Here is an 11,457-nt window from a genome sequence, read left to right as displayed (position 1 = left end):
GACTTATTTTAACCAATAGAAGTTTTGTGTCATTATCAAGTAAAATTGAAAAGATTAAAAGTTCTTAAAACTTCTATATTTTGGCCATAAAACCAAAACTACAAATATAAAAGTCTAAATCCTTCATCATTAATATTCTAAGAGTAAAATCTCTCTAATGATATATTTTTAGAGAAATTTATATTATACTCTGGCTATTGTCCATTTTAATGGAAGACACCTGCTTGGGAAAGCAACATCAACCATGGGAAAGATTTATGTGTGTGTGTGTTTGATATTACACATACACACAGCGATCTTCAGATTATAGTCATTTGGAATATAATCAATTGGATATAGATAATGAAAATATTTGTAGACTCCATTATAATTTGGTTGTCAAGTGGTAGGCTGGGACAACTTAAAAAGACCACAAGCTTTGACAGTCTGCTCAATCTTTTGGCAAGTAATCTTTTGAATTTCTCTTTTTGTAGGTGAACTTAAATATTTGCAGATAGAATCACTAAAATCTTTTTGGGAAAAATGTTAACTTCTACTTTATTTCATAATGCATTTTTTCATTGTCTAATGGAAAACATTTGGACTTTGGAGGCAGAAAGTCCTGAATTCAAACTCTCACTTGAGTTATGTATCCATAATGCAAGTGTTTCATCTTTTCTAAGCAAGTTTCTTCTGTTGTATGTGGTAGGATGAGTGGAAAAGTAATGGGTGTGTTTTCTTCTCTTACCCTTCTCAAGAGGAAACGAGGACTTTGTATCTCAAACTGAACTCTCTTTATCCACCAGGCAGGAGGCAAATAAACTGGGCTTTGTGGATTGAAGGTCTAGGGAGAGGTTGCAAACTCAAATACCTCCAGGGCCCTGCCTGAAACAAGTGAGTAGAGCCCTTAGGGTATAAGATAATAGGGAGTTGTAGGTACTGTGGTAACTGGGAAGTATCTGCCCCACTTAAAGGAAGCTCACCCAATTCAGCTGAATCTAGCTGTTGCCATCCAGGTCTGAGGACTTAATATCGCTAGAGTTCCTGTGTTTTTAAAAGAAGTATGAAACCCAACATTTTACATTAACTCTCCTAATTTTTAAATATTTGTAGCTCTAAACTTTTTTTTTAAACACAAGGCAGTAGATGGGAATGTTTTCTGTTGAGAGCTAGTCTAATACCACCAGTTTGCAACTTGAGGCCAGAACCATAAAGGACTGAAATGACATGATCTGACAAGGTGTAGAGGTTGGAATGAACCAAAAACTGTAGCCTGGGAAGGGGACCTGGGTTACAGGTTTTCTGAGTGGCCAAGACCTCAGCCTTCTGAAATACACTACTCGGGGCAGCAAGATCCCAGCAAGAGCTGCCTGCCTGGGTGACTATGAGAAACCACACTGTGTACTGTTGCTTGGAGAACGTTTGTGATGATTTTCTGGGAATGGGCAGGAAAGGAAAGAACCACCAGTGGAATTGCCCTACTCTGAATAGGCCAAGGGCCTTAGGCACAAAGCAACAGCAGACACTGGCATGAAGGACTGACCCATAAGTCCCAGGGTTCTTGGATAGGAACTGAGTTTTCTCCCTTATTTTGCAGGAACATCTTCTTCAGTAACTTCTAAGAAAGGGTGTGATGGAAATCAATAGGTATCTGTCTCCTATCTCATTAGTCAACCCTTCACTTGGTCTACCTTCAACCCCAGTGGATATGCTGTCCCAGGCTGCTGGGGTCACAACAGGGGTTAGGGACAGAGAAATTCCAGCTCCCACTCCCACAAGGAAATCCCAAACCCAGAAATAAAGCTAGGTTTTCCAAAGCTGTAACTGTAGTACTATTGTTAATTCCCTCATGGATTATATCCAATTCTATGGGCTGATGCTGGTATCTAGCCTCCCTATATAGTAATGTAGAGTAACTAAAAAAGCTATAGAGGAAGGAAGGCTAGATTTAAATCCTGCTCCAGTCATTTTCTAGTCAGATTACTTAATCTTTCCAAATTTCAGCATTTTAATCTGTAAAGTGAGGACAGTGCTTGCCTTTGTGGAATGTCATGAGATTGACTCATACTGGTACTTACTAAAGGTACCAAAAGGACCTTTAGAACACAAGTTAGACGTGATCTGAAATATATAAACTCTTTTACATGTACAGCAAGATTATTATCTTTCCTTGTTCCTAGATATGTATGCCTATTTAGGAAAGATCGGTGGCATCTTAGATCTACTTTATCATCACCTCCCTGTGCTTATTACTGATTCATGGAAGTCCTTTTAGCTCCAACCAGTTTTCAGTATTAGGATTTCAGATGGAAACAGCACTTGAATAATTTGTGTTTACCTACCAAACTGTGCATGAAAAATAAAAAGGAAAGGAAAACTTAAAATACAGATGTAAAAGTACAATGTTGGCTTAATGGACCTTAAAAAATGTGCTCATAAAAAGTACTGCAAAAGGTGCTCAAGGTGCATAGCTGGTTGATTTTGTTCAAGGAAATGATCTGAAAGCCTTGAGAAAAATGAAAACATAGCCAGCCTCTCTAGCTGGTATAAATTCACTACATCTAATCTTTTATTCCCAGTGACTACATTTATCAAAGGTGCAATTCAGACTTGGAGCCTTAGTTAATTTTTCTGTCTAACGACTGAAGGCAAGTCAAATGTAAATAAAACTTCTAATACGTGAGCTTATTTGTACCAGAAAGAAAAAATATCTAGTGGACTAAAGTTACAAATTCATGCTGGGCTCTGTATGTTAAAATTCAACACAAGCCAAGAGTAGACTTTTTTTTCCCTAGATGAAAGCACTATTGACTATAGTCATTCACTAAGAGCAACTTGAAATTCTTACAAATCAGCTAGCCTTGTCCTGGCAAAAGGAGAATAAGCAGAGCTCTGGCTACAGTCTTAAACTTTGTGTATTTGTTCTCTATGGCAGTTTAGCTGTAACTAGTGCTAAACTGCCATAGAGAACACAAGATAAGAAAATGTTTACTCTGTGTAGTCTTGTTACATAAATAGATTGTGTCCACTTTTTCATATGTTGACATGTTGTTCTATGAATACCTGCAAGTTGCTCTATTACTGTATGCAGATGTTCTTGTCTCTAACTCCATAGGACACCTTTCTTCTAGTTTGACATCACAACAAAAATGTCTTCCATGTCCCTCAACCTCAGTGAGTGCAAATGCTAACTCAGCAATTCATCCCACACTCCTCTTAGATCTTGTCTACTGCCTGATTGCCTGTGTCTGTCTAAGGCACCAAGTTGCCTATGGCATAAACCTCTTTTCCTCAACTCTCTCTTTCATCACATGCAGTATTTCAGCAGGTTCTGTCAATATTGCCTCCCAAATCTAACTCAAATCTCTCCATCTATGCTCTGGTGGCCATCCTCTCAACTTGATCATTAGAACAGCTCCTTAACTAGTTTTCCTGCTTCCACTTGTGCCCTTTTCAAATCTATTCCTATACAGAAGTCAAGGTGGTTTTATACCAAATATCAGTTTGTATCACTCTTAAAGATCTTTCTGAAGGAGCCGTCCTCACTATCCTTTCAGGGGTTCTGCATGTCTGTCCCTTATTTGGTTTCTTCATAACAATTAACAAATTGTAATTAATTCATATATTTGTTTACTTTTTCAATCTGTCTCCTTCACTAGGATATAAGGAGTGTTGGTATAATATGTTGTTCGATGATTTATCCCTAGTACCTAGGACAGTGGATGCACATAAATTTTGAAATGAATGAAGGAATATCTAGAACTGGTGACAAGATGACTAATATTACTTGAGTACTCTTTGTGTTCTAGGAATTCTGGTTGGCATTTCAGATACATTATTCAATTCCTTTATAAGTAAGAATTAATAATAAGGCTTTTAAAAGAATCTAGATATCATTTCACTTTCCTGCTTTCCTGAAATGATCATACATACATGTACACACATATAGTGATTTTCTATGCTTTTTTTTGAAGACATCTAAGGCCAGATACTCCACAGCTTCTAAGGTGTTCTTCTCTGTGTTTAATGGCTCTTTCTTATATGTAAGTGCTTTAAACATGTTTGCTTTCATGAAGCACTTTGCAAAACTTGGTGAATAACTGTTCATTCTTATTCATATGCTTAAAGGCAATTATGACCACCTTTCAGCCTTGAACAATATCAACTAATTACTTTAGAATGTCTTCAAGAAGTCAACTTTCAATCATTTCCATCATTTAGTTTTTGAGAGGGTAACTTGGCAATAATATCAGGAACATCAATTAAATCAAGACCAGTTCTCAATTAGGTTCTTTCCAATCTTGAAGATTTTTTCTCATTCTTAATCTCACAGGACTTTTAGTTCTTTGCACCTATTCATCTGCCTCCATTTCTTGAAGCTCTTTCCATTCTTGTTTTTCTTGTGAATCCTGGACCTTCTCCCATGATCTCTAGCCTCTCTTTCTGTTTCTTTTGCCCTCTCCTTCTCTTGACTTTTAAACTTCAGCAACATTCAAGGCTCTATCATTTGCTCTGCTCATTTCCACATGCACTTATTTCTTTCATTTTTTCCCGTATATGTCAATTATATACTGAGATATAATTGACATATAACATTGTGAAGTTTAAAGTGTACAATTTGATATATGTGTGGGTGTGTATTAAAAAATAATTACCACAATAAGTTTGGTTAACATCCAGCACCTCAAATAATTAAAAGCGTTTTTTCCTTGTGATGAGAAATTTTGAGATCTATCCTTGTAGCAACTTTCAAATGTACATACAGTATTGTTAATTATAGTCACCATGCTGCACATTACATCCCCAGAACTTGGTTATCTTATAGTTGGAATGTTATACCTTTTGACCACCTTCATCCAATTGCCCTACCCCACTTTCCCCACCTCTGGCAGTTATGAATCTGAACTCTGTTTCTATGAGCTCAGGTTTTTAGACTCTGCATATGTCTAAATTAGACAATATATGTCTTTCTCAGTCTGACTTATTTCACTTAGCATTATGCCCTCAAGGTCCATCCATGTTATTGCAAATGACAGGATTTCCTTCTTTTTTATGTCTAAATAATATTCCAGTGTAAACATATGCCACATTTTCTTTATCTATTCATTCACCAATAGACACTTAAGTTGTTTCTATGTCTTGGCTATGGTAAACAGTGCTGCTATGAACATAGAGGTGCAGATATCTCTTCAGAATAGTGATTATATTCCTTCAGATATATATCCAGCAGTGGAATTGCTTGATCATATGGTAGCTTTATTTTTACTTCTTTGAGGAACCTTCATACTGTTTTCCATAGTGGCTGCACCAATTTACATTCTTACCAACAATATTCCCACAAACTTATTTCTATGGATATAGACTTCACCCACAGTTTATGAAGACCACCCCAGACCTCTCTATATTTTTCAGTAGCGTGAGTATATTCAGATGACTTCTGAGTCAGATGATGGTAGTGAGGTATACACAACCCAATGGATGATATTAAAATACTTAGGGATGGGGCCTAGCCCGAGAGAAAAGATGTGGAAAAATAAGAATAGAGAATTCAGAAGGTATATAAGAGGTTTGTGAGACAGTTAACTGTCATTGTGTAAGGAGTGCAGGGTTTCTTCTACAAAAGAGAAATATTCAATGGCCTTTAAGTGTCCTGAAAGCTAGACAGGAAGAATCCAATCTAGTAGTGAAGAATGCTTTCTGCACCCTTTGTAGGAATGAAGATGTATGCAGGGGGAATTTAAATCTAGGAGAAACCAGACTTCACTGAAATGGAAGGAATCTGAGTCCCCAGCAGTTATATTGATCATAGGAAGTACACAATGTGCCCATCTGTGCCACAAGTGGCAACACTCGAAAAACACATGACTTTTGAGACCTCTGTCCTGTTCAAATATCACTGGCTAATAATAAACCTTACATCACTCACATGAGTCAAATTATTCTCTTTATGAGTAGAGAGTTGGTTCTTTTTTTTTTTTTTTTTTTTTTTTGCGGTACGCAGGCCTCTCACGGTTGTGGCCTCTCCCATTGCGGAGCACAGGCTCTGGACGCACAGGCTCAGTGGCCATGGCTCACGGGCCCAGCCGCTCCGCAGTATGTGGGAACCTCCCGGACCGGGGCACGAACCCGTGTCTCCTGCATCAGCAGGCGGACTCTCAACCACTGCGCCACCACGGAAGCCCCATGAGTAGGTAGTTTTTATCCATGGGAAAGTTTAGAATATAGAAATGAAATAAATTAAATGCATAGTACTAGTACTTTAGTGTGAAAGTCAAGATAATTTCCATATTTGATTTTTCTTAATGGTTGTAATGTGTGAGAAAAGTTAGCAATGTTAGAAAATCCAATATATTAATCTGAAATCCAGTTCCAAATATAAAAATAATTTTACTTGTGATTTTTTTAAGTTGAAAGTTAAAATAAAATTTATTAATTCTGTTAAAACTATTGATATGTATAAAAAGTTTGAAATTATAAATGTACTTACAAACAACTAGATTTATAAGAAATTGCATATTCATATTTGGAAGGGTTTGCTTGTTAGGGTTCTAAATCCACCAAATCAGACATGTGAAGTGTTTAAACATTAAATTAATTGTAGCAAATTTATACATGCAATTTAATGTTTAAGGGGATTAACTAAGCTAGTAAATAGGGCAAATTGTTTAATGGGGTTCACACTTAGATTTGGTAAACTTGAATTTAGCAAAAATTATTCAAAGGATCCCTTAAAAATAATTGCTCTTATTTTATATGATTATTATAAATAAAAATATTTGTAAGTTTAATTTAAGGGGTTAAGGAAAACTACATTGTAAAATTTATACTTTAATAAATTCAGTATTAACTTCAAATTCAAGTAACTTTAAATAATTTTTTCCTGTACACAAAAATTTCCCTTGCACATAAAAATGTCACTGTGACCAGCTTAACTTCAGTCTCCCAGTTATAACTAGACGGTTGATAGTTTATGTAGAACCTAACTTTCTGTTCCTTTTGTACTACCTTTCCCTTATTTTTTGGCATTTTTTTTTAAAAAATTGAGGTGTAGGTAATGTACAATATTATATAAATTTCAGGTGTACAACATAGCAATTTGTAATTTTTAAAGATTATATTCCATTTATAGTTATTATCCCTGTGCTCTATCTTTCCTGTGCTGTATTCCCTGTGCCGTACCTTCCCTTTCTTTTTGTGTAAGCATACTATACAGAGATATTTATGTTTTGTCATTTCTACTGCAGAAATGAAGGAGAGATATTTCATCTTCCCCCATTCTAAGAAGCTTCATGTTCTGAATCTAGGTTCCAAAGTCTAAGGTGGTCAATAACGGTTTCAGTTACAGAACCAAAAATAGAAGCTGCAGAACACCCATGGGATTACCCCTCTTACAGACTGTCTGGAGAGTACAGGAAAATGGAAGAAGGTTTCTGCTAGAGGGTGCCAGCAAGTAAAACTGCTCCCACATGTGTAGAAGTGATTCTGCTTCCCTGAACCTTGAGAAACAGTGGTGCTGGATGGGTTCATTATACAAATATAGTCTGCCCTCCATATCCGCGGATGGGGAACCCACAAATACTGAGGGCTGACTATATTCATTGTATTATGCCATTTTATATAAGAGATTTGAGTATCCGCAGGGGTCCTGGAACAAATATCCCCCTCAGATATTGAAGGACCACCATAGAAACCACCATCTCACTTGCATATTTGCAACTAAGTGATGCAAAATAATGTTTGTGACAGTCCAATAAGATAGATACATTTACAGTCACATGGCTGTTTGAAGACCAGGCATGGGAATGAGAAATGTAAGCTTCTTGGGATGGTAAAGAGAAAAATAACTCATCATTTTTACAGCAGAAAGAACAAAACACAACTGAGTACCTCAGTAAATTATCCTGCCACTTTTTGCCTCCAACTTAACTGGCTCCATATCTTACTCTTTCTAGACTTGGTAAATAACAGACAAGCTCATAAAATTATAATGTTACAAGAAATGCCCTAGACTCCATGCTTCCATGTTTCAGGACAGTGTATAAAGGAAGGACTTTGTCTTTGTGTGTATCTACATTACCCAGGACCTGGTGGGCATTGAAGGATTATAGTGATAAAATATCTAAAACATTGACTTATGTTTCCAGAATTACTAAGCGAATAAATCAAAGAAACTATAATACATCTGTAAAATGGAAGTATTAGAAGACAGCCAAGAATCTCCCCAAATATTTTCCTTTACTAAAATATCCCAACAACAATAAATGTAATCTACAGAAATATAGAACTACACCAGTTGGTGACTATTTATAAAATCACCTGCATGGAAAATATCAGAAGTCAGCACCTGCGATGCCCAACAGCTATGACACCAGCACCTGTGAAACCCAGCACAAATCAAATATATTTTATTCATTCAGAATAAACCACCCAAAAAGGGGAAAGGATGTCTTTGTTGTAAACTTTTACAGGAAACATTATTTTGGAAAGGAAATATTGGTTGATGATAACCTTCAGTGTAAAAATAGCAAGACAGCATATGTGGGAATAAAATTCAGTCTATGATTAAGGCATAAAGAAGAAGAAGGATAAAGAAAGCTCATTTGTGTTCAAATCTATATTTTGCTTTTAGCTTTTTTGCTTGTTCAATCCTTACTGCAGTTTTCATTTGGTGGCAGGTTTGCCACGTGTCCCCTCCATGCTTTATCCCCACATCGCATTCCCCCCTCTCTTCCTTCTCCATACTCTATTTAAAATTTTTAAAAATGTGCCACTTCTTCCTTCAGGTGCTCTCTTTATTCTCACTCATATCATCATTTCTTCTTTCAGACTGTAAACTTTTAAAGGGTATGAATCACCATATGTTGCCCAATAAACATGATTTTTATGGGTAGAAAAAGTACCCACTAAAGTGAGCAAGGCCTGTATTATTATGAGGCGAGGCCAGATGATATATCAGTGCAGGTGGGGAGAAGTGGATTTCCCCAAGGAGGAGTTAGGTGACTCTGACATTGAGAGTACTCTTCCCAATTCATATTTGGGGTCACCACCAATAAAATCAGGGAAAGGGTAACATCTGAATGAGTCAAGGGAAATGTAGGGAAGAATGGTTCTTTGGATTCTGTGAATGCTTAATTCAATTTACCAAGCAGTTAAAACTACTATGAGGTGCCCCTCCACGGTTTTCAGCTGATGTCCTCACCCCCGAAGTCAATGGCAAGTGTATGAGAGGTTACTTCAGCAAGTGTGGTGATGAATGAACTGTGCTCATGGCTTGCTGGATACAGACAGTTCTGTCACTATGGGGGAGCTGGGCAGGAGCCCGAGACCACCTCAGATTTTATTCTCCTCAGATCTGGTTGAATAACAACCCCAAACAAACTATCTATTCCTATCATGAAAACTGAGACATTTCCAGCTTTACTTATCAAATCACCACTCATTTCCCCATCATATGGCTTCACCATCTACTAAATATTTCTGGAATCTTCTATGCTACTTCCTTTCACTGGGTTATTTTTCCTTGCAGGGGATGGGGAAAGTGGAGGAGACATTCTCCAATGTCTGATAAATTCTTATCTATCCCTCAAGACACAGCCTTGCTGCTGAGGAGGCTGGAATACTCAGTTCAGGCAGTAGGAGATCATCCACTTCTCACACTAATTAATTATCAGGATGTCCCTGTCACATGCTCTCAATCTCTTCTACTCAACCCTGCTCTAGACTGTAAACTCCTTGAGGGTAGAGAATATCTTATACTTTTAATCTGTATGGCCCCTGAAATTCAAAATCCTAGAAAGGATAAACAAAGGAAATGAATTAATTAATCCAATCTTTGCCCCCTTGGAACTCCCAAAGAGCTCGTGCATACCTCTCCCTTGTGGAACTTTTAGGTTTTTAGCTTTTGTATCAGAGACATTTTTGCATACATAAAACTCCCAACTAAACTCTTAGCAACTTGCAAATAGATTTGAGCTTGGTTCTACTGCAGCCCCAGCTGGTAAGCACAAGTCCTGGAATTGAGCAGGGGTTCAATATATATTAAAACAATGAAGGGGCTAAACCTACGAATGAGTGTTTTCCGAGCAGAGTGTGATTTTGCGTGGGAGAAAAGTTGTAATACCTTTCAAGAAATGCAGTCCTGTTACTTACAGACACATTTATCATTTAAAATATGTTATACCAACTGTAGTCTGATAGATGTTTATGGAGAACATACTGGGTCACTTGTTGAAGAAGAAAATTAATCACTGTTTTTATGTAATCAGTGCTTCTAAAGTACTTGAGGGTACTTGAAAGCAGTTGATTTTCTTAAGTAGATTAATTATTTATACTATAATTTGCATAGTAAATTCTGCACAGCGCATAAAGCTTTATTTTATCACATTCTCTTAAAATACCACAAATTTTATTTTAGTAGAATTCAAATTAATGAGACTTCTTTGTTTCCTGATGTTTTGTTAATATTAATAAAATACCAACATGTCTTCTTGGCCTTCATGTGGCTGAAGCATTGCTGAATGAAGCTTACCCCACACCACACTGCCTTCTGCAGACTGGGAGGGGAGAACAGAACCTTCATAGAACAGCTCAGCTTCCCTTACTCAGCACCCCTGTCCAGTGGTCCCCAGCTCTTCCATTTCTAGCTCATCAACTACTCTTTCTGTGTCTCCAAACTGTGAGGTCATCTAGCTCTTTTTCCTCCCAAACTTTCCTCTACTCATTTCCATCTTTTTCCTTCTAAGCTATCATTTAGCTTTTTTTCCATGCCTCAGAATTTTGCCATCTTTATTACCTGCTTATGCTCAGAACAGGGCTACCCCTTCAATTGTTGTAGCAAAGCCATCAAGCAACCTGTTGGCTCTACAACACTTCAGCCAGTGACAGAAACACAACAAATAATCCACTAGAGAGGTGGAAAATTTGGTGGGGAGTTCATTCACGATGATCAGGTAGATGTGCTTTGTAAATAAAGATGCGTGTATAATCATTAGTGTTCTTTTCCCACTTTGCCATCATTTAATTAACATTGAGCACCTGCTAATTTTCTGTGCACTCAACTGAGATATACAATTGAGTAAGCCATGGTCATCCTGTCCAGCAGGGATGTATGGTTTAATGTGAGAGAAAGATTCTGCTCATGGGTAATTACCACACAAGAAGCAAGTTCTCCAGTGTGAACAAGTGCCCATGGGGCCCAGAGGAAGAAGCAACTACAGCTATCAAGGAAAGCTTCACAAAGAAGTGACTTTTGAACTGTATCTTAATGATTGAGTGGGCATTTGTCAAATAGACAGATTGAGGTCACTTTGCTCCAAGAAAGGATGCATCCTTTGTAGAGCCCTTGGAGGTGTGAGAATCAAATACATTGAGAAACACAAACATTAGACTGCTATGTAGAGGTTGGGGTGCTTACAGGTAGCAGGAAATCAGGCAAAAAAAAATTTGTGCAGCATGATATGGGCCTCTCTAAGAGCACTG

This window comes from Monodon monoceros, unplaced genomic scaffold (genome assembly GCF_005190385.1).
Source record: "Monodon monoceros isolate NGI ecotype Baffin Bay Population unplaced genomic scaffold, NGI_Narwhal_1 Super_Scaffold_12, whole genome shotgun sequence".
NCBI classification, from domain to species: Eukaryota; Metazoa; Chordata; class Mammalia; order Artiodactyla; family Monodontidae; genus Monodon; species Monodon monoceros.
This window is presented reverse-complemented; position numbering follows the sequence as displayed.